The sequence below is a fragment of the Anomaloglossus baeobatrachus genome, chromosome 1 (genome assembly GCF_048569485.1).
Source record: "Anomaloglossus baeobatrachus isolate aAnoBae1 chromosome 1, aAnoBae1.hap1, whole genome shotgun sequence".
NCBI classification, from domain to species: Eukaryota; Metazoa; Chordata; class Amphibia; order Anura; family Aromobatidae; genus Anomaloglossus; species Anomaloglossus baeobatrachus.
This window is the reverse complement of record NC_134353.1, coordinates 639,842,567-639,865,577: the sequence shown is the minus strand read 5'-3', so window position 1 is coordinate 639,865,577 and position 23,011 is coordinate 639,842,567.

Genomic DNA, 23,011 nt, shown 5'->3' with positions numbered 1-23,011 from the left:
AAATGGAGAAAAAGTGGAGAAAAAGTGGAGAAAAAGTGGAGAAAAAAATGGATAAAAAGTGGAGAAAAAGTGGATAAAAAGTGGATAAAAAGTGGAGAAAAAGTGAAGAAAAAGTGGAGAAAAAGTGGATAAAAAAATGTAGAAAAAGTGGAGACAAAGTGGAGAAAAAGTGGAGAAAAGGTGGAGAAAAAGTGGAGAAAAAAATGGAGAAAAAGTGGAGAAATAGTGGAGAAAAAATGGAGAAAAAGTGGAGAAAAAAATTGATAAAAAGTGGAGAAATGTGGAGAAAAAGTGGAGAAAAAGTGGAGAAAAAAAATGGAGAAAAAGTGGAGAAAAAGTGGAGAAAAAATGGATTAAAAGTTGAGAAAAAAATGGATAAAAAGTGGAGAAAAAGTGGAGAAAAAGTGGAGAAAAAGTGGAGAAAAAATGGAGAAAAAATGAAGAAAAAGTGTAGAAAAAGTGGAGACAAAGTGGAGAAAAAGTGGAGAAAAAGTGGAGAAAAAAATGGAGAAAAAGTGGAGAAAAAGTGGAGAAAAAATGGAGAAAAAGTGGAGAAAAAGTGGAGAAAAAAAATGGAGAAAAAGTGGAGAAAAAGTGGAGAAAAAAATGGATAAAAAATGGATAAAAAGTGGAGAAAAAGTGGAGAGAAAGTGGAGAAAAAGTTGAGAAAAAATGGAAAAAAAGTGGAGAAAAAATGGAGAAAAAGTGCAGAAAAAGTTGAGAAAAAGTGGATTAAAAGTGGAGAAAAAGTGGAGAAAAAGTGGAGAAAAAGTGGAGAAAAAAATGGATAAAAAGTGGAGAAAAAGTGGAGAAAAAAAGTGGAGAAAAAGTGGAGAAAAAGTAGAGAAAAAGTGGAGAAAAAAATGGATAAAAAGTGGAGAAAAAGTGGAGAAAAAATGGAGAAAAAGTGGAGAAAAAGTGGAGAAAAAAATGGAGAAAAAGTGGAGAAAAAGTGGAAAAAAAGTGGAGAAAAAAATGGATAAAAAATGGATAAAAAGTGGAGAAAAAGTGGAGAGAAAGTGGAGAAAAAGTGGAGAAAAAGTGGAGAAAAAATGGAGAAAAAGTGAAGAAAAAGTGGAGAAAAAGTGGAGAAAAAGTGGAGAAAAAGTGGAGAAAAAATGGAGAAAAAGTGGAGAAAAAAAGGATTAGAAGTGGAGAAAAAGTGAAGAAAAAGTGGAGAAAAAGTGGAGAAAAAAATGTAGAAGAAGTGGAGAAAAAATGTAGAAAAAGTGGACACAAAGTGGAGAAAAAGTGGAGAAAAAGTGGATAAAAAGTGGAGAAAAAGTGGAGAAAAAAGTGGAGAAAAAGTGGAGAAAAAATGTAGAAAAAGTGGAGACAAAGTGGAGACAAAGTGGAGAAAAAGTGGAGAAAAAGTGGAGAAAAAAATGGAGAAAAAGTGGAGAAAAAATGGAGAAAAAGTGGAGAAAAAAATGGAGAAAAAGTGGAGAAAAAGTGGAGAAAAAAATGGAGAAAAAGTGGAGAAAAAGTGGAGACAAAGTGGAGAAAAAGTGGAGAAAAAAATGGAGAAAAAGTGGAGAAAAAGTGGAGAAAAAGTGGAGAAAAAGTGGAGAAAAAATGGAGAAAAAAATGGAGAAAAAGTGGAGAAAAAGTGGAGAAAAAGTGGAGAAAAAATGGAGAAAAAGTGGAGAAAAAGTGGAGAAAAAGTGGAGAAAAAATGGAGAAAAAGTGGAGAAAAAGTGGAGAAAAAAATGGATAAAAAGTGGAGAAAAAGTGGAGAAAAAGTGGAGAAAAAGTGTATAAAAAGTGGAGAAAAAGTGAAGAAAAAGTGGAGAAAAAGTGGAGAAAAAAATGTAGAAAAAGTGGAGAAAAAATGTAGAAAAAGTGGAGACAAAGTGGAGACAAAGTGGAGAAAAAGTGGAGAAAAAGTGGAGAAAAAGTGGAGAAAAAAATGGAGAAAAAGTGGAGAAAAAATGGAGAAAAAGTGGAGAAAAAAATGTAGAAAAAGTGGAGAAAAAATTTAGAAAAAGTGGAGACAAAGTGGAGACAAAGTGGAGAAAAAGTGGAGAAAAAGTGGAGAAAAAGTGGAGAAAAAAATGGAGAAAAAGTGGAGAAAAAAATGGAGAAAAAGTGGAGAAAAAAATGGAGAAAAAGTGGAGAAAAAGTGGAGAAAAAAATGGAGAAAAAGTGGAGAAAAAGTGGAGAAAAAGTGGAGAAAAAGTGGAGAAAAAGTGGAGAAAAAAATGGAGAAAAAGTGGAGAAAAAATGGAGAAAAAGTGGAGAAAAACATGGAGAAAAAGTGGAGAAAAAGTGGAGAAAAAGTGGAGAAAAAGTGGAGAAAAAATGGAGAAAAAGTGGAGAAAAAGTGGAGAAAAAAATGGAGAAAAAGTGGAGAAAAAGTGGAGAAAAAGTGGAGAAAAAATGGAGAAAAAATGAAGAAAAAGTGTAGAAAAAGTGGAGACAAAATGGAGAAAAAGTGGAGAAAAAGTGGAGAAAAAAATGGAGAAAAAGTGGAGAAAAAGTGGAGAAAAAATGAAGAAAAAGTGGAGAAAAAGTGGAGAAAAAGTGGAGAAAAAAAATGGAGAAAAAGTGGAGAAAAAGTGGAGAAAAAAATGGATAAAAAATGGATAAAAAGTGGAGAAAAAGTGGAGAGAAAGTGGAGAAAAAGTGGAGAAAAAATGGAAAAAAAGTGGAGAAAAAATGGAGAAAAAGTGCAGAAAAAGTTGAGAAAAAGTGGATTAAAAGTGGAGAAAAAGTGGAGAAAAAGTGGAGAAAAAAATGGAGAAAAAGTGGAGAAAAAGTGGAGACAAAATGGAAAAAAAGTGGAGAAAAAAATGGAGAAAAAGTGGAGAAAAAGTGGAGAAAAAGTGGAGAAAAAATGGATTAAAAGTGGAGAAAAAGTGGAGAAAAAGTGGAGAAAAAATGGAAAAAAGTGGAGAAAAAATGGAGAAAAAGTGGAGAAAAAGTGGAGAAAAAATGGATTAAAAGTGGAGAAAAAGTGGAGACAAAGTGGAGACAAAGTGGAGAAAAAGTGGAGAAAAAGTGGAGAAAAAGTGGAGACAAAATGGAGAAAAAGTGGAGAAAAAGTGGAGAAAAAGTGGAGAAAAAAATGGATAAAAAGTGGAGAAAAAGTGGATAAAAAGTGGATAAAAAGTGGAGAAAAAGTGAAGAAAAAGTGGAGAAAAAGTGGATAAAAAAATGTAGAAAAAGTGGAGACAAAGTGGAGAAAAAGTGGAGAAAAGGTGGAGAAAAAGTGGAGAAAAAAATGGAGAAAAAGTGGAGAAATAGTGGAGAAAAAATGGAGAAAAAGTGGAGAAAAAAATTGATAAAAAGTGGAGAAATGTGGAGAAAAAGTGGAGAAAAAGTGGAGAAAAAAAATGGAGAAAAAGTGGAGAAAAAGTGGAGAAAAAATGGATTAAAAGTTGAGAAAAAAATGGATAAAAAGTGGAGAAAAAGTGGAGAAAAAGTGGAGAAAAAGTGATTAAAAAATGGAGAAAAAATGAAGAAAAAGTGTAGAAAAAGTGGAGACAAAGTGGAGAAAAAGTGGAGAAAAAGTGGAGAAAAAAATGGAGAAAAAGTGGAGAAAAAGTGGAGAAAAAATGGAGAAAAAGTGGAGAAAAAGTGGAGAAAAAAAATGGAGAAAAAGTGGAGAAAAAGTGGAGAAAAAAATGGATAAAAAATGGATAAAAAGTGGAGAAAAAGTGGAGAGAAAGTGGAGAAAAAGTTGAGAAAAAATGGAAAAAAAGTGGAGAAAAAATGGAGAAAAAGTGCAGAAAAAGTTGAGAAAAAGTGGATTAAAAGTGGAGAAAAAGTGGAGAAAAAGTGGAGAAAAAGTGGAGAAAAAAATGGATAAAAAGTGGAGAAAAAGTGGAGAAAAAAAGTGGAGAAAAAGTGGAGAAAAAGTAGAGAAAAAGTGGAGAAAAAAATGGATAAAAAGTGGAGAAAAAGTGGAGAAAAAATGGAGAAAAAGTGGAGAAAAAGTGGAGAAAAAAATGGAGAAAAAGTGGAGAAAAAGTGGAAAAAAAGTGGAGAAAAAAATGGATAAAAAATGGATAAAAAGTGGAGAAAAAGTGGAGAGAAAGTGGAGAAAAAGTGGAGAAAAAGTGGAGAAAAAATGGAGAAAAAGTGAAGAAAAAGTGGAGAAAAAGTGGAGAAAAAGTGGAGAAAAAGTGGAGAAAAAATGGAGAAAAAGTGGAGAAAAAAAGGATTAGAAGTGGAGAAAAAGTGAAGAAAAAGTGGAGAAAAAGTGGAGAAAAAAATGTAGAAGAAGTGGAGAAAAAATGTAGAAAAAGTGGACACAAAGTGGAGAAAAAGTGGAGAAAAAGTGGATAAAAAGTGGAGAAAAAGTGGAGAAAAAAGTGGAGAAAAAGTGGAGAAAAAATGTAGAAAAAGTGGAGACAAAGTGGAGACAAAGTGGAGAAAAAGTGGAGAAAAAGTGGAGAAAAAAATGGAGAAAAAGTGGAGAAAAAATGGAGAAAAAGTGGAGAAAAAAATGGAGAAAAAGTGGAGAAAAAGTGGAGAAAAAAATGGAGAAAAAGTGGAGAAAAAGTGGAGACAAAGTGGAGAAAAAGTGGAGAAAAAAATTGAGAAAAAGTGGAGAAAAAGTGGAGAAAAAGTGGAGAAAAAGTGGAGAAAAAATGGAGAAAAAAATGGAGAAAAAGTGGAGAAAAAGTGGAGAAAAAGTGGAGAAAAAATGGAGAAAAAGTGGAGAAAAAAATGGAGAAAAAGTGGAGAAAAAAATGGAGAAAAAGTGGAGAAAAAGTGGAGAAAAAAATGGAGAAAAAGTGGAGAAAAAGTGGAGAAAAAGTGGAGAAAAAGTGGAGAAAAAGTGGAGAAAAAAATGGAGAAAAAGTGGAGAAAAAATGGAGAAAAAGTGGAGAAAAACATGGAGAAAAAGTGGAGAAAAAGTGGAGAAAAAGTGGAGAAAAAGTGGAGAAAAAATGGAGAAAAAGTGGAGAAAAAGTGGAGAAAAAAATGGAGAAAAAGTGGAGAAAAAGTGGAGAAAAAGTGGAGAAACAGTGGATAAAAAGTGGATAAAAAGTGAAGAAAAAGTGGAGAAAAAGTGGAGAAAAAAATGGATAAAAAGTGGAGAAAAAGTGGATAAAAAGTGGATAAAAAGTGGAGAAAAAGTGAAGAAAAAGTGGAGAAAAAGTGGATAAAAAAATGTAGAAAAAGTGGAGACAAAGTGGAGAAAAAGTGGAGAAAAGGTGGAGAAAAAGTGGAGAAAAAAATGGAGAAAAAGTGGAGAAATAGTGGAGAAAAAATGGAGAAAAAGTGGAGAAAAAAATTGATAAAAAGTGGAGAAATGTGGAGAAAAAGTGGAGAAAAAGTGGAGAAAAAAAATGGAGAAAAAGTGGAGAAAAAGTGGAGAAAAAATGGATTAAAAGTTGAGAAAAAAATGGATAAAAAGTGGAGAAAAAGTGGAGAAAAAGTGGAGAAAAAGTGGAGAAAAAATGGAGAAAAAATGAAGAAAAAGTGTAGAAAAAGTGGAGACAAAGTGGAGAAAAAGTGGAGAAAAAGTGGAGAAAAAAATGGAGAAAAAGTGGAGAAAAAGTGGAGAAAAAATGGAGAAAAAGTGGAGAAAAAGTGGAGAAAAAAAATGGAGAAAAAGTGGAGAAAAAGTGGAGAAAAAAATGGATAAAAAATGGATAAAAAGTGGAGAAAAAGTGGAGAGAAAGTGGAGAAAAAGTTGAGAAAAAATGGAAAAAAAGTGGAGAAAAAATGGAGAAAAAGTGCAGAAAAAGTTGAGAAAAAGTGGATTAAAAGTGGAGAAAAAGTGGAGAAAAAGTGGAGAAAAAGTGGAGAAAAAAATGGATAAAAAGTGGAGAAAAAGTGGAGAAAAAAGTGGAGAAAAAGTGGAGAAAAAGTAGAGAAAAAGTGGAGAAAAAAATGGATAAAAAGTGGAGAAAAAGTGGAGAAAAAATGGAGAAAAAGTGGAGAAAAAGTGGAGAAAAAAATGGAGAAAAAGTGGAGAAAAAGTGGAAAAAAAGTGGAGAAAAAAATGGATAAAAAATAGATAAAAAGTGGAGAAAAAGTGGAGAGAAAGTGGAGAAAAAGTGGAGAAAAAGTGGAGAAAAAATGGAGAAAAAGTGAAGAAAAAGTGGAGAAAAAGTGGAGAAAAAGTGGAGAAAAAGTGGAGAAAAAATGGAGAAAAAGTGGAGAAAAAAAGGATTAGAAGTGGAGAAAAAGTGAAGAAAAAGTGGAGAAAAAGTGGAGAAAAAAATGTAGAAGAAGTGGAGAAAAAATGTAGAAAAAGTGGACACAAAGTGGAGAAAAAGTGGAGAAAAAGTGGATAAAAAGTGGAGAAAAAGTGGAGAAAAAAGTGGAGAAAAAGTGGAGAAAAAATGTAGAAAAAGTGGAGACAAAGTGGAGACAAAGTGGAGAAAAAGTGGAGAAAAAGTGGAGAAAAAAATGGAGAAAAAGTGGAGAAAAAATGGAGAAAAAGTGGAGAAAAAAATGGAGAAAAAGTGGAGAAAAAGTGGAGAAAAAAATGGAGAAAAAGTGGAGAAAAAGTGGAGACAAAGTGGAGAAAAAGTGGAGAAAAAAATTGAGAAAAAGTGGAGAAAAAGTGGAGAAAAAGTGGAGAAAAAGTGGAGAAAAAATGGAGAAAAAAATGGAGAAAAAGTGGAGAAAAAGTGGAGAAAAAGTGGAGAAAAAATGGAGAAAAAGTGGAGAAAAAGTGGAGAAAAAGTGGAGAAAAAATGGAGAAAAAGTGGAGAAAAAGTGGAGAAAAAAATGGATAAAAAGTGGAGAAAAAGTGGAGAAAAAGTGGAGAAAAAGTGTATAAAAAGTGGAGAAAAAAGTGAAGAAAAAGTGGAGAAAAAGTGGAGAAAAAAATGTAGAAAAAGTGGAGAAAAAATGTAGAAAAAGTGGAGACAAAGTGGAGACAAAGTGGAGAAAAAGTGGAGAAAAAGTGGAGAAAAAGTGGAGAAAAAAATGGAGAAAAAGTGGAGAAAAAATGGAGAAAAAGTGGAGAAAAAAATGTAGAAAAAGTGGAGAAAAAATGTAGAAAAAGTGGAGACAAAGTGGAGAAAAAGTGGAGAAAAAGTGGAGAAAAAGTGGAGAAAAAAATGGAGAAAAAGTGGAGAAAAAAATGGAGAAAAAGTGGAGAAAAAAATGGAGAAAAAGTGGAGAAAAAGTGGAGAAAAAAATGGAGAAAAAGTGGAGAAAAAGTGGAGAAAAAGTGGAGAAAAAGTGGAGAAAAAGTGGAGAAAAAAATGGAGAAAAAGTGGAGAAAAAATGGAGAAAAAGTGGAGAAAAACATGGAGAAAAAGTGGAGAAAAAGTGGAGAAAAAGTGGAGAAAAAGTGGAGAAAAAATGGAGAAAAAGTGGAGAAAAAGTGGAGAAAAAAATGGAGAAAAAGTGGAGAAAAAGTGGAGAAAAAGTGGAGAAACAGTGGATAAAAAGTGGATAAAAAGTGAAGAAAAAGTGGAGAAAAAGTGGAGAAAAAAATGTAGAAAAAGTGGAGAAAAAATGTAGAAAAAGTGGAGACAAAGTGGAGACAAAGTGGAGAAAAAGTGGAGAAAAAGTGGAGAAAAAATGGAGAAAAAGTGGAGAAAAAATGGAGAAAAAGTGGAGAAAAAGTGGAGAAAAAAATGGAGAAAAAGTAGAGAAAAAATGGAGAAAAAGTGGAGAAAAAAATGGAGAAAAAGTGGAGAAAAAGTGGAGAAAAAATGGAGAAACAGTGGAGAAAAAGTGGAGAAAAAAATGGAGAAAAAGTGGAGAAAAAGCTGAGAAAAAATGGGGAAAAAGTGGAGAAAAAAATGGATAAAAAGTGGAGAAAAAGTGGAGAAAAAATGGAAAAAAGTGGAGAAAAAATTGAGAAAAAGTGGAGAAAAAGTGGATAAAAAGTGGATTAAAAGTGGAGAAAAAGTGGAGAAAAAGTGGAGAAAAAATGGAGAAAATGTGGAGAAAAAGTGGAGAAAAAGTGGAGAAAAAGTGGAGAAAAAGTGGAGAAAAAAATGTAGAAAAAGTGGATAAAAAGTGGATAAAAAGTGGAGAAAAAGTGAAGAAAAAGTGGAGAAAAAGTGGAGAAAAAATGTAGAAAAAGTGGAGAAAAAAATGTAGAAGAAGTGGAGACAAAGTGGAGACAAAGTGGAGAAAAAGTGGAGAAAAAGTGGAGAAAAAGTGGATAAAAAGTGGAGAAAAAGTGGAGAAAAAAGTGGAGAAAAAAGTGGAGAAAAGGTGGAGAAAAAGTGGAGAAAAAGTGGAGAAAAAAATGGAGAAAAAGTGGAGAAAAAGTGGAGGAAAAAAAGGAGAAAAAGTGGAGAAAAAAATCGATAAAAAGTGGAGAAAAAATGGAGAAAAAGTGGAGAAAAAAATGGATAAAGAGTGGAGAAAAAGTGGAGAGAAAAAGTGGAGAAAAAGTGGAGAAAAAGTGGAGAAAAAATGGAGAAAAAGTGGAGAAAAAGTGGAGAAAAAGTGGAGAAAAAATGTAGAAAAAAATGTAGAAAAAGTGGAGAAAAAATGTAGAAAAAGTGGAGACAAAGTGGAGAAAAAGTGGATAAAAAGTGGAGAAAAAGTGGAGAAAAAGTGGAGAAAAAGTGGAGAAAAAGTGGAGAAAAAGTGGAGGAAAAAAAGGAGAAAAAGTGGAGAAAAAAATCGATAAAAAGTGGAGAAAAAATGGAGAAAAAGTGGAGAAAAAAATGGATAAAGAGTGGAGAAAAAGTGGAGAGAAAAAGTGGAGAAAAAGTGGAGAAAAAGTGGAGAAAAAATGGAGAAAAAGTGGAGAAAAAGTGGAGAAAATGTGGAGAAAAAATGTAGAAAAAAATGTAGAAAAAGTGGAGAAAAAATGGAGAAAAAGTGGAGAAAAAGTGGAGAAAAAATGGAGAAAAAGTGGAGAAAAAGTGGAGCACCCTTTGGTGCCTTTCATGTGGCACTAAGGGGTGCTTAGCTTTGTATTTAGCCAAAAAAATGAAAAAAAAAATGACGTAGGGTTCCCCCTAGTTTTGTAGCCAGCTAGGGTAAAGCAGACGGCTGCAGCCTGCAGACCACAGCTGGCAACCTCACCTTGGCTGGTAATCCAAAACTGAGGGCACCCCACGCTGTTATTTTAAATTAAATAAATAATTTAAAAAAAAAAAACACGTAGGGGTCCCCCAAAATTGGATCACCAGCCAAGGTAAAGCAGACAGCTGGGGCCTGATATTCTCAGACTAGGGAGGTCCATGGTTATTGGACTCTCCCCAGCCTAAAAATAGCAGTCCGCAGCCGCCCCAGAAGTGGCGCATCCATTAGATGCGCCAATCCTGGTGCTTCGCCCCAGCTCATCCCGCGCCCTGGTGCGGTGGCAAACGGGGTAATATATGGGGTTAATACCAGATGTGTAATGTCACCTGCCATCAAGCCCTGGGGTTGGTGAGGTCAGGCGTCTATCAGATACCCGACATCACCAACCCAGTCAGTAATAAAAAAAAATAGACGACAAACACATTTTTATTTGAAAAAACACTCCCCAAAACATTCCCTCTTTAACCAATTTATTAGAAAGAAAAACAAATCCAGGTCTGGTGTAATCCAAGGGGTTGCCATGACGATCCACACTGTCCCAGTCAATGAAGAGCAGGATGTTCCCCATTGGCTGGGAGAGCAGTGCAGTGACCTGAGCTAACATCAATGGGTCAGCCCAGGTCACTGCAGGGGATGACAAGTGCTGCTGTCAGCGAGGTACATTACCTGCGCTGATCTCCTGCACTGCAGACAGCACCTGTCACTGAGTTCAATGACCGCCGCCTTCACAGCCAAATATCGCGAGAGGCCCGTGACGTCACCGCTAGTCAGTCTCGGGTCGGAAGCGAGAGGTGATGTGACAAGCGGCGGCCATGGAGGACAGTGACAGCGCTGAGGTCGGGATGGCGGGACTTCATCACCGCAGGTAAGCCGAGCGGGACCATGTGTGCAGAGTGTGTGTGTGTGTGTGTGTGTGTGTGTGTGTGTGTGTGTGTATGTATGTATGTATGTATGTGTACATGCCGCGGGCAGGAGGGGGCGGAGCGAGCTGAGCGGGGAAGTGTGGGCTTCCTGCATGTAACTAAGATAAACATCGGGTTACTAACCAAAGCGCTTTGCTTGGATACCCGATGTTTATCTTGGTTACCAGCTTCTGGCAGGCTGCCAGCGATGGCTCCTGCACACTGTAGCTGTAAAAAGCCCTGCTTTTTGCTGCTAGAACCGTTCTCGAACGTATCTAGAACTATCGAGCTTTTGCAAAAAGCTCGAGTTCTAGTTCGATCTCGAACAGCCCCCAAAATCACTCAAGCCTAGAACTGGAGAACCACGAACCGCGAACCGCGCTCAACTCTAGTAATAACTGCTTTACAAAACCGTTCATAGTTTTTACTGATTGGTGGTATCCAGCCGATACACTTATCAAGGTGATCTGCAAACTTCTTCCAGTTGGCTTTGGCAAGGTTCCATCGAGGACGCGGATACGACGTTACAAGAGGAATAGATACTCCAATGGTGATGATGACAGGGCGATGCTGGCTACGAGGGAAATGTTTGACAACACATCGAGATGTAGACAAAGGTTGATTGTTTCTATTGCGTGAGACAAAACATAAGTCAGGATTGTATCCTCTCTGCCAGGCTGCTGACTGGAAAGTTGGAAAGTCCTTTGCATCAAAAACGAGGAATATATTATGCGCTTCAGACCAGTTTACCAGATACTCGCCATTGTCATCGTTGCTACCATATTGCCAAAGCTCGTGGTGGCTATTAAAATCTCCTATGTATACAGTAGGGTGTGGGTGAACATGAATGACTTCTGTGGGCCATTGTACTGCAGGAGGCTTGTAAATATTAACAATTGTAATATCGCCAACTTTGCTCACAACTTCATGGATGTCATTTTCAACAGATGTAGATACAAGCATTGCGTTTTCAATGTTACTTTTCACATATGTGGCTACACCGTAATGAGAGTCATATGTAGCACCAATTAGATCAAAGCCATAGATGGAGCCACGAACTAGGAGTTGATCTTCATTTTCAACATGCGTTTCCTGAAGAACAAGTACATCTATTTTGTTATCAGTGAGGAACTTTTGGAGGAAAACACATTTTAGGCGGCTGATACCTTCAATATTAATTTGGCAGATATTCACCATGGGTCGAAGATCTTTCATTTGAGGAGTGACATTTGTGACAATACCATTATATTTTTTAGGCATTGTCAAAGTTGTTCCTTTGTTCCTCTGTTGATTATCAGGTATGAGGTAAGATATACTGACCAGGAAATCTAGATATAATTTGTAGCTAAATCTAGATATAATTTGCAGCTTAAAGAAGTGGTCATAAAACCCTCAGATAAAGGGGGAAATTTGGCCTACAAGTCAATACGAGAAAGAGATGTTTAAACAACTTAAAGATGGTGTATGCTATAAGAAATTAACCTTTAATCCTCTGTCCAAATATCAACAGGAACTGGATTCCCTACTTTATGAAGCTGTTGAGGATGGTGTCCTATCAAGTAAACAAAGGGATGGTTTATGGATCAAAGAACCAACAGTGGCAAGTATTTACCTACTACCCAAGATTCATAAAGATCCACTTGTACCACCAGGGAGGCCAATTGTGTCGGGCATTAATAACTTTTGTGAACCCTTATGTGGTTTTGTCGACTACTACCTCAAGCCCCTAGTAGAAAACCTCCCCTCTTACATTAGGGATACCACCGATGCCCTTCGCAAATTAGATGGGGTCCAAATAGAGGATGATATGTGGCTTGTAACATGTAACGCTGAGTCACTGTATACATCCATTAGGCACGAGGATGGAATTACAGCCACGGAATTTTTTCTGAAATTGAGTAGATTGGATACCCACCTCTGTAAATTTCTCATTAAAGCATTGGGCTTTGTATTGAGCCATAACTTCTTCCTCTTTAAGGGAATGTTCTTCCTACAGCTCCAGGGCACAGCAATGGGGGCGTCTTGTGCGCCCTCATATGCTAACTTGTTTCTGGGGCTGTGGGAGAGACGTATTTTTCAAACAGAGGCCACCAGATTGAGCGAGAAGGTAATATTTTGGTGTAGGTACATAGATGATGTGCTGATGATATGGCAGGGGTCGGTGGAGGATTTGGAAGCCTTTATTCAGGAACTGAATAAAAATAACATCAATATTCGGCTTACATATAAATGTAGTCAGAAAAAGATTGAATTTCTGGATATTCTCATACAAACTGATGAATTTGGCTATATCCAGACTGACCTATACAGAAAAAGCACATCAGCTAATGCAGTCCTGTATGCCACATCCCAACATCCTAAGCACCTTATCAGAAATATCCCTAAGGGACAATTCTTAAGAGCTAGAAGAATTTGCTCCAATGATCATCTAGATAAAAAAGAGGCTGAGGATTTGGGTTCTCGTTTTAGGGATCGGGGATACAATAAGAAAACCATTTGTGAGGCATATAGGAACGCAAGTGTAAGGAATAGGACGGATCTGCTTCAATATAGGACGAAAACAGAACAGAAGGATTCTTCTAAGGTACGTTGTATACTGGATTACAATTCTCGGAGTGATGAATTTAAAAGAATCCTGGAAAGACACTGGTCGATTCTTCTGCTAGATAAAACTATCGCAGGGCACATACACCAGTATCCATCAGTCACATATAGAAAATCTAAGAATCTCCGAGATACGTTAGTACGGAGTCATCATGAAATTAAATCACAAAAACCCTTATTCGGTACAAGAGGCCCAAAATGGGGCTGTACAGCATGTGGCAAATGTGTAGCATGTGCAAATATTAGCAATAGCCAGACCTTTGAGGATTCGAACCATGAGAGAACATATCCCATCACTCACCGTATTAATTGCACAACCAAAGCGGTTGTTTATCAAGCAACTTGTCCCTGTGGATTAGCATATGTGGGAATGACGTCTCGGGAATTGAGACGTCGGATCCGTGAACATGTGCTAGATATTGAAAATGCTAAGCAGGAAGAAGATCCTAATAAACTAAAAACCATCCCACGCCACTTCAAATTAAAACATGGATGTGACAGTGCTTTATTCCAGGCCAAAGGTATAGATAGGATTTTGATTGGCATGAGAGGTAGTAACTGGAAGAGGCTTTTGGCTCAGAGAGAAACAATGTGCATTTACAAATTGAATACCCTTACGCCAAATGGATTGAATGATCACAACAGCTTTGTTCCCTTCCTTCCTATATAAATTTTCAGTGCGGTTTTATGGGCTTTTTATTCTGTTTTTAATATTAAAATATATATTTTAATTTAATTTTTTAATTTATATGGTCATAATGTATGCTTTTATCTTTCCTTTTTTAGGGTTTGGAAATTCCCTCCATTTTTCATCTTGTGCTGATCTTGCCGGTCCTCTTTGTATCTATATATTCTTATATTTATATTAACTTTGGTATATGATGGAATTTTGAGCATGTTTTTGATACTATATCATATTATTGTTATTTATCGGGATCATATATTGGTTGTTGATGTATTAATTGGATCATGGTGTTTTTTGTGGTTCACATTGGGCACTTGTCGTTAATGGAATTTAATAATTTTGATGATTGCCTCTACTATTTTTTATTACATGTCTTATATTTATAGAGTGATTAATCATGTATGATCTTGAAGTATTTTATTATAAATAATTTATTATTATTATTATTATTATATAACCTTTATGAATATTATGAATTTATGGAACTGTAATAATATTGATTAACTCTGTATTTATTTCCGATAGGTCTTTTTCCAAATTAGCATGTGTTTTTGCTAACCTATTTTTGGCGGCTATAGAAACTGAATTAGTTTATGGTATGCAAAATCCTTTCTTGAGACATATCAAAACATATCTCAGATATGTCGATGATATTTTAATCATATGGGACGGGTCACAGGAGGAATTTGAAAATTTTGTAGCATACTTGAATAGGGTCAACGTATACAACATGAGATTCACCCACGTGTTTGGGGATAAAAAATTGGAATTTTTGGACGTAAAATTATCCTTGAATCACGGTTCCCTTACCCGTGAGGTCTTCAGAAAATCCACGGCCAAAAACACGCTTTTACACTACGGCAGTTTTCATCCCCCGCATGTAAAAAAATCGCTACCCTTTGGTCAATTTTTGCGAACCAACAGAATTAATAATGACAGAAAAATTCGAGATGAACAGTTCCTGGAGCTTACTGGTCGCCTCAAAGAGAGAGGATATCCGTCCTCGGTCATTGAGGCTGAAAAGATTCGCACGCTACTGACAACAGAGGAAGGCGTTAGTAATAGTGAAAGAACCAGTAGGGAGGTCATAGGTACGGGCAGAGGTGGAAGGAACGCATATGACAAAAAATTCCCATTTACTTTCAAATTTGGCCCTATGGACCATCAGATAAAGGCAAGCATTAGGAAACACTGGCACGTGTTAGAAAACGATCCCGTATTGAAAAATAGAGTAGCACTTGGTCCTCTGATCACGTATAAGAGGAGTAGGAATTTAGGAGACGTCCTCGTGCATAATAGGTGGAGGGACAGCAGTGGTACATGGCTTGAAAAAACTCCCATGAAAGGAAATTTCAAGTGGGGAAATTGTAGGTTCTGTTCTTTCCATCTTACAGAAAAAACACTACGTATGGGCAATGTCACCTTTAATGTAACAGATTTTATCTCGTGCAAAACAAAGAACGTGGTATATGTCATCTATTGCCCTTGTTTACGATATTACATCGGTAAAATCATCCGATGCTTATATGTGCGTTTTCGGGAGCATTTTAATTCTATTACCTCTGGTAAAGGGTCACCAAGGCTCATCCAACACATAAGGGAATGCCATGCGGGAAATCCCGAGTCCCTGAGATTTGCTGGTGTCTTGAGGGTGTCTCCGTCCGATACTGGGGGGGACACCCACAAGACACTATTGCAGAAAGAATCGCGATTGATTATAAGAACAAGGGCAATGGGCCCTTTGGGTCTTAACGATCGCAACGATATGGCTGTATTCCTTTGATGAGATGACCTCAGGTTATGATAACAAGTAGGGGAATTTAAAATTAAAATTAAAATTATAATAAAATAAAATCAGTGCACTATTAAAAAATTGGGAGTCAGACAACGTCACATGTAAGGTAGCGCTAAAGTGCAACTTTCTAAACAGGGTATCTTTCATTTTCCTACCGCCATTGGTTACGTGGCAATAAACATAAGTGGGCCCTTACCGGGATTTCAGGTCTCTCTGTTTTCCTATTTTTCCTTCTTTTCCATTTTTCTGTTCAAAACAATTTTTTTTTTGTTTGTTTTTTTTTTTTTGTCAGCCCTTTTTTGTCTTTTATAACTTCTGTGGCCCCTGATCGTCCATGGAAGCAATGAGGGTTAAAGCCTTCTCTCCAGTTGTTATTAGAAAGAAAAAATATTTTCCTTTTTAAATAGGTCCAGGAGTCCATGACCTGCGCTCGTCATTCTCCTTTGCCAGTCCAGGACATAAAGTAAGAGCTATTTGGTATAGAATATATGTTACAAAAAAACCTTAGGGGATAAAATTAAAAATTAAAAATTAAAAAATAAAGATGCTTCCCCTTTATTCCCGTTGCAGAGTTAGGAGGCTCTTTCTTTCCTCAGGGTATTGTTGGCTGCATATAAGCCAGGTGTACATGGATAGAAAATAAACATGAATAACTACAGAATATTTTGGCTTCACTCTAGCCACCGGTATACTCAGACATTTATGAAAAAAGTATGCATGATTCACAGAAAAAGAAATTTAGACCGTTTTTGAAAAAGTGTAATAATGGGCTAACATTAACAATGGTTGATATCATGCATATATAGTGGTCTGTTATATTGTTCCAATGTCATTGCGGTTTGTTGATATTGTGTGTGTATGTCAGCGGCTGATGCTGCTTTTTAACTAGCACTCACGTCAGCTGGGAAGACTCTTAAAGACGACCAACTGGTTGCTTTCTCTAGGACTCGACAAAGCGCGTGTCAGCGCGAAACAGGCTGTCGTCCGCTCACCGTCCCCTGCACTCCCTCTCTCCCCATGCTCCTGTATTTTGTCTGCAATAACGCAGAATAAAGGATACTTTTTGCACGTCATGGAGTGAGTTGCCGCATTCTGTTCTAAGATTTATTATTATTATTATATAACCTTTATGAATATTATGAATTTATGGAACTGTAATAATATTGATTAACTCTGTATTTATTTCCGATAGGTCTTTTTCCAAATTTTTCTTTTTACTTGTCACCCTTGTCACTTCTTTCACTTACGTGTCACTGCTGGTTTTCTTCTTTCTTTCCTCTATATGGGTCTTGGTTGGCCCCTTTTACTATGGATTATCGTTTAACATTTAATTGCACTTATTATTATTATTATTATAATTATATAATATTTTCACGGTCAGAAAATATATAAATATTTATATATTTTTTTCACGCATGCACTTTATTATGCTCCCACCATCCGCCCGAACGGTTTCGGACGGAAGCTGGTTGGCATTCATAACCATTGATTTATTCTCTAATTGTATATTGATAGTATGGAATTGATAAGATTGTGGTGTATATTCATATTATTTGAAGAGATGCATGATTAATAGATATAGACATGGATGATGAGATGCACATATGTATATACATATATACTTATATATGATTGTTTAAGCGTATACAATTATCTTTCTTAAATTTCTTTGTTATGTTTTTTAGTTTGGGGTAAATGTTGGGGCTTTCTATTGGCGGATGCTCTTTGAAGCTATTATAACGCCTCTATAAATGGGATTAATTATCCTGTGGCGATGTCATGAGATATATATATATTTTTTGCTATAGCAACCAAACACTTACGGGTGTAATGTTTCTGGAAATAATATGTCAAAACTATACTTAATATGTCTTTTTGGCACTTTGGGTTGTTAACATTGATATAACGTCCCTGGAAGTGACGTTACGGACTTTTCATGAATGAAATTACTTATTTACATATGTAACTATAGTCACCAGAGCGTTAATGTCGATGCAACATCCTCGGAAATGACGTTACGATCATTTTATGAATGAATTTCTCATCTACATATGTTGCTACGGTTACCGGAGCGTTAATATCGACGTGACGCCTCCGGAAATCACGTTACGGATTCTTCATGAATGAAATTGTTCGTTTATATATGTCACTATAGTTACCGGAGTATGTCACATGCTTAATTCCGGAGATGACGTTACGAACTTGCTCATTTACATATGTTGCTACGGCTACCGGAGTGCTAACATCGATGTGACGTCTCCGGAAATGACGTTACGGATCCTCCATGAATGAAACTGTTCATTTATACATGTTGCTATAGTCACCGGTGTCACATGCTTATATCCGGAGATGACGTTACGGACTCTCAACAAATGAATATGTGTGTTTACAACCGTTGCGATGGTGACCGGAGTGTGTCACATGATTAAACCCGGACATCCCGTCACCAAACAACACACCGGCTTTACATCTATGAGGGATTTCCTGCCTATAAAGAGGTCAGCGTTTCCAGTACAGATCACTCCTGGACGAAGCACGTTTAGGTGCAAAACGCGCGTCAGTGTGGCTGTTGGAGGCCGTGGCAATCTCACTTTTGGACTTTTTGGTAATGTTGTGTTGTACTAATCTACCTACTGTACTGTAAACCATACCTTTGTTATTTCCTATACATTATTTGATATCTATTACTGGGAAAAGGTTGCAGCTATTTATGATTGTTGGAACAGAATAACATTTCATACCATCCATATGTATGGATTCCATTGATGACAGTATAACAAGTGCCCGGTGTCCACATTATTCCATCCGTCCCTCTTGGGCTGATCCATTAATTGTTATGTGGTTTTAATAATTATTGTTGATAATAAAGATGAATTGTTATATATAATATGGCCTGCATTTTCCTTTTTTGGTGGTTACATTGAATTTATGCAATAGAGGCCTCATATGGTTGTTGTGGCTATTGGTGTATAAGCCTGCTCTTAGCAACACCAATGGACAGGGACCCGTAGCCAAGGAGGATGCAGGTATCATGCAGAAGGGCAGATTGCATAGCACCCTGTGATGACCTGATTGGCCAGGGCGTCACATTCCCCCTTGGTTTAACGTAGCTCGTCCCCAAGCTACAGGACACCAGAAATGTATTTTGTTTTAACTGTAGAAAAGGGAAAGGTAACATTAGTAAAGCATTTATTAACAGGTTCATCCCACGCAGGGGAGGCATTTTTCTTAAAAACGTTACTAACTTTAAAGAGTTCATCTGCCAACAGGGGGACGCTACCAGTTTTGATGGCAGTGGAGACTCAACCTGCTCCATTGCAGTCCCTAAACTTACTTTACTAAACTTGTAAAGAGTTCATCTCCCAACAATGGGACGCTACTGGTTTTAGTAGTAGCGGAGACTCAACCGGCTCCGTTGCAGCCCCTTCCTGTGACAGTCCAGTCCCAATGTCCCAGATCCCAATAACCTGTCACCCAAACAACCTGACCTCAGGATACCTATCCACAGGTCCGTGTCCAGGTTAAGGTCCCGTGTGATGTGTCAGACGACTCTGGTTGGCACAGGAGGTGCAACTATATACAAAACACTAGTTTGTGTTGGTCACGCCAGTCCTGTGACCGTGGTCCATATTTAATTATCTATAAAACAAACAAAGTCCATGTACCGGGTGTACAGACTGTAGACAATCTGGCTGAAAATCAGGTAACTTCTCCGTTCAATTAAGATTGGTTAAGACATTCAATTACTTGCAGTTTCTATATGAAAAATAACAAACTATGAAAAACAACAAACGAAAACATCGATACCTAATAGTTCTATGGCATTGTCAACATTTGCAGAAATACCATTTTTCTTACTAGTACCGCTCATCTACCACAGCGAGCCGTTTCACATCTAGGGCATACCCGCCCCGCTCGCTACAGTGCCATGTGTAGGTGACCACCTCCCCAGGCTCCAGTAAATGGCCCGGGTGATCCCTTGGAAGGTACTGCTCGACATTTCTTTTGCAACAAACACCTCCTCAGTGAGACTTGCTTCCCACAGGAAACCCCACCCTTTCTTAGGGTCGAAGCACTGTACCAGGCTCCTTCTCGGTGGGCCCCGGACACGAAATGTGGCCTTCCTCAGGTTTTCCTTTTCTTTCTGGGTACGAGCAATGATCTCCCGCTGCCGTTGTTATGGAGAGGTCGTCGCTGGAAGTAGCTGTCGTTGAGGTCGTTTCCAGCAGGGGCCGTCAGCGTCCGGCCTCAGCTCCCTGGCTGGCTCTGGCTTTAAGACGACTTGTGCGGCCCCACTAGCCGTCGGGATGCCACGCGGCAGTGGAACCGGTGGATTGGTGGGTCCCACTTCCGCTGCTGCTGGTAGAAGAACCCACTGCTCCGCAGCCGGGGTTGCAGGGTCCGGGTGCTCCGCCTCTGAGGACGGGCCCGGTGATGCGGCCACGTCTGGTCTGGCCGAGGTTCGGATGACCGCTGACATGACTGGGATGATGGTAGAAATCAGGGTTGCTGCTGCTGGAGCCTCATACACATGTAACGAAGGTTCCACTGCCGGGATGGGTGATGGCAGCTCGGCGTCCGCTGAGGACGAGGTAGGTGACGGTGGATTGGTTGCCGCGAGTGGGGGCGGTCCGGATCCCTCAGCTGCAGTGGCCGGATTAGGGTAATCGACATGGACTGGGTAACCGCTTACCCTCTCTTCTCGTGGGACTTCCATCTCACAGGTTTGCACCGCCATCGCCCGGCTCCTCATCTCTTTCCTCCAGTGGTTCAGTATGAACAGGAACTGCTTCCACATTCTACTGCACAGCTGCTCCGTCTTTCCTCTATCCAAGTCGCGGTCTCGGGAACAGCACGTTCTGGTGACCAGTTCCACTCCGCCATCATGCCTCTGTGTGGTCCAGGAACGCTATGGCAGAGTCCTGGTGTCCCTGCTTCGCTTTCGCTACATTCCGGCACGCCCCCTCGGTTTTCTCCCATCACTCACTCGTGCGCTGTGACCCTTGGGAACTTCCGGTTCCTGTCTCTCGCTGAGGATGAAGGGCGGGGCTTCGGCTTCGCGTGCTTTCATGGGGAAGATGGCGTTTTGGTGTGGAAAATGGCTGAAAAATGGTGGAATTGGCGGGAAAAGGGATTTTGACTCACGGATTTCAGTTTTCAAGGCGCACGTGACCCAGGTAAGTGGGTCCTGCTCGCATCCTGTTCGTGACGCCAGAGGTTTTGAGGTGTACTGCCCCCACGACAGCAGTCGAGCTGCTCGGATCCGCGGTGGCTCGAGGGGTCTTTGGACCCGAGGGGGTCGTGTGCTCACTCAAACTAAAAAGGGGAGTTATATACAGGAGACAGTTTGTAACAAGAGTTCGTGACACCACCCACAGGTTTTGGTAACGTGGGATACCACTGCTGCTGGGATGGGAGCGCCCGGTGGTGAAGGAGTGGCAGCTAAGTGTGTTAACCCCTCCGTGGATAGGGTGGAAGTGCCCCGGGGCTCGGGGCTTATCCCCCTCATTGTGCTAGTACCCCGATTTTGGAGCAGGTGGAGGAAGGCTCTTGAAGACTCCGTCCTCATCGGGTAAATTATCAGGATGCTTGAAGCTACTTCCCGGCCTAGGGTCCGCGCACCCCGTCGTGCCCTGGCCCCTTCCCAGTGATGGCACAAGGCCGCCGAACTGCCCTCTGTGGCAGTAATGTGCCCTTTGCACCGATTCCCTGTGACTGGGGTTCCAGCTCCTACCAGGCTAGACCAACGTTTGCAACCTGGGATTTGGTACAGGAGCCCAGCTCCACTGCGTGACCTCTCACTGACAGAGTCACTGCATGACTGCTCTACTGCTAACACTTCCGCCCCTCCTTTACCAACTGTCCAACTGGGTGGCCCTATTCCCTTCAGGTCGCCCAATGGGGTGTCTGGTGAGTGTGGTGCAGAGTGTTCCCAGGATTTGTGTAAGCCTGCTCTTAGCAACACCAATGGACAGGGAACCATAACCAAGGTGAATGCAGGTACCATTCAGAAGGGCAGATTGCATAGCACCCTGTGATGACCTGATAGGCCAGGGCGTCACACACTACTAGCTATCAATACCTAGAAATGTGATTGACTGCGTAAGTTTGATCCACCAATGAAAACTGCCAAGACCTTTTTACCTAGTTCACTAGCAAACTTACAACAGCCAGTACTACCTAACAATACCTAGAAATGTGATTGACTGTCTAATTGGGAGCAGGCTGTAATAAGTAGCAATAGCTATTTAGATGCTTCACTGGCAACTCTTTAGCAGGCACTGACAAGTAGCTATCATTATTTTTACCATTAAAAATCGATTTCTGGCACACAGCTTTCCCTATATTGCACTTCCCTATTCTACACTATCACTCTCCTATGTACAGTACAGACCAAATGTTTGGACACACCTCAATCAAAGCGTTTTCTTTATTTTCATGACTCTGAAAATTGTAGATTCACATTTAAGGCATCAAAACTATGAATTAACACATGTGGAATAAAATACTTAACAAAAAAGTGTAAAACAACTGAAAATATGTCTTATATTCTAGGTTCTTCAAAGTAGCCACCTTTTGCTTTGATTACTGCTTTGCACACTCTTGGCATTCTCTTGATGAGCTTCAAGAGGTAGTCACCGGAAATGGTTTTCACTTCACAGGTATGCCCTGTCAGGTTTAATAAGTGGGATATCTTGCCTTATAAATGGGGTTGGGATCATCAATTGTGTTGAGCAGAAGTCTGGTGGATACACAGCTGATAGTCCTACTGAATAGACTGTTAGAATTTGTATTATGGCAAGAAAAAAGCAGCTAAGTAAAGAAAAACGAGTGTCCATCATTACTTTAAGAAACGAGGGTCAGTCAGTCTGAAAAATTGGGAAAACTTTGAAAGTGTCCCCAAGTTCAGTGGCAAAAACCATCAAACACTACAAAGAAACTGGCTCACATGAGGACCGCCCCAGGAAAGGGGCGGAGGATAAGTTTATCTGAGTCACCAGCCTCAGAAATCGCAGTTTAACAGCAGCTCAGATTAGAGACCAGGTCAATGCCACACAGAATTCTAGCAGCAGACACATCTCTAGAACAACTGTTAAGAGGAGACTTTGTGCAGCAGGCCTTCATGGTAAAATAGTTGCTAGGAAACCACTGCTAAAGACAGGCAACAAGCAAAAGAGACTTGTTTGGGCTAAAGAACACAAGTAATGGACATTAGACCAGTGGAAATCTGTGCTTTAGTCTGATGAGTCCAAATTTGAGATCTTTGGATCCAACCACCATGTCTTTGTGTGATGCAGAAAAGGTGAACGGATGGATTCTACATGCCTGGTTCCCACCGTGAAGCATGGAGGAGGAGGTGTGATGGTGTGGGGGTGCTTTGCTGGTGACACTGTTGGAGATTTATTCAAAATTGAAGGCATACTGAACTAGCATGGCTGCCACAGCATCTTGTAGTTGTTACATCTCGTGGCTCTCCTGAGGCAAGGACTGAGGCAGTCTCCCATTCCTTGCCTGCCACGAGCATTCCTGCTCAGCAGCGCCAAAGGTCTGCCAGACTGCAGGAGATACCTTCTCAGAGAGGCAGCAGAAGGGTGACACCTAGTGGTTCTCCTGTTACAAGGAGTGAAGCGGTCTCCCATTCCTGGCCTGCCGCAGACTCTCTTGCTCAGTGGCCCCGAAGGTCTGCGAGGCTGCGCAATGTGCAGAGGTTTACTGCTCAGGGAAGCAGTGAGATTCCCGTTATCTCTGCACATTGTGAGACCGAGGATCCCGCCTCTATTTCCCAGAGGCAGGAGGGTGAGCATGTGCAATGCGTGGTGGGTCCTGATTCGCTCACTGACGTCACACGGCTTGATGACAAGGCTGGTGACGTGGTGAATCCTGACTGGCCAGGCTGGGACGTCGTGGACCCTGATTGGGTCAAGTCCGTCATCTCCGCCTCGCGCCCGCCCTTGGGTGGAGCTGCACCTCCTTAAAAGCTCCCCCTGCCATCATGGCGGCGCGCGACTGTCCTTCTATGTTTGGGTGTCTGGCAGCGTGCTGCCACGCCACTGCTCA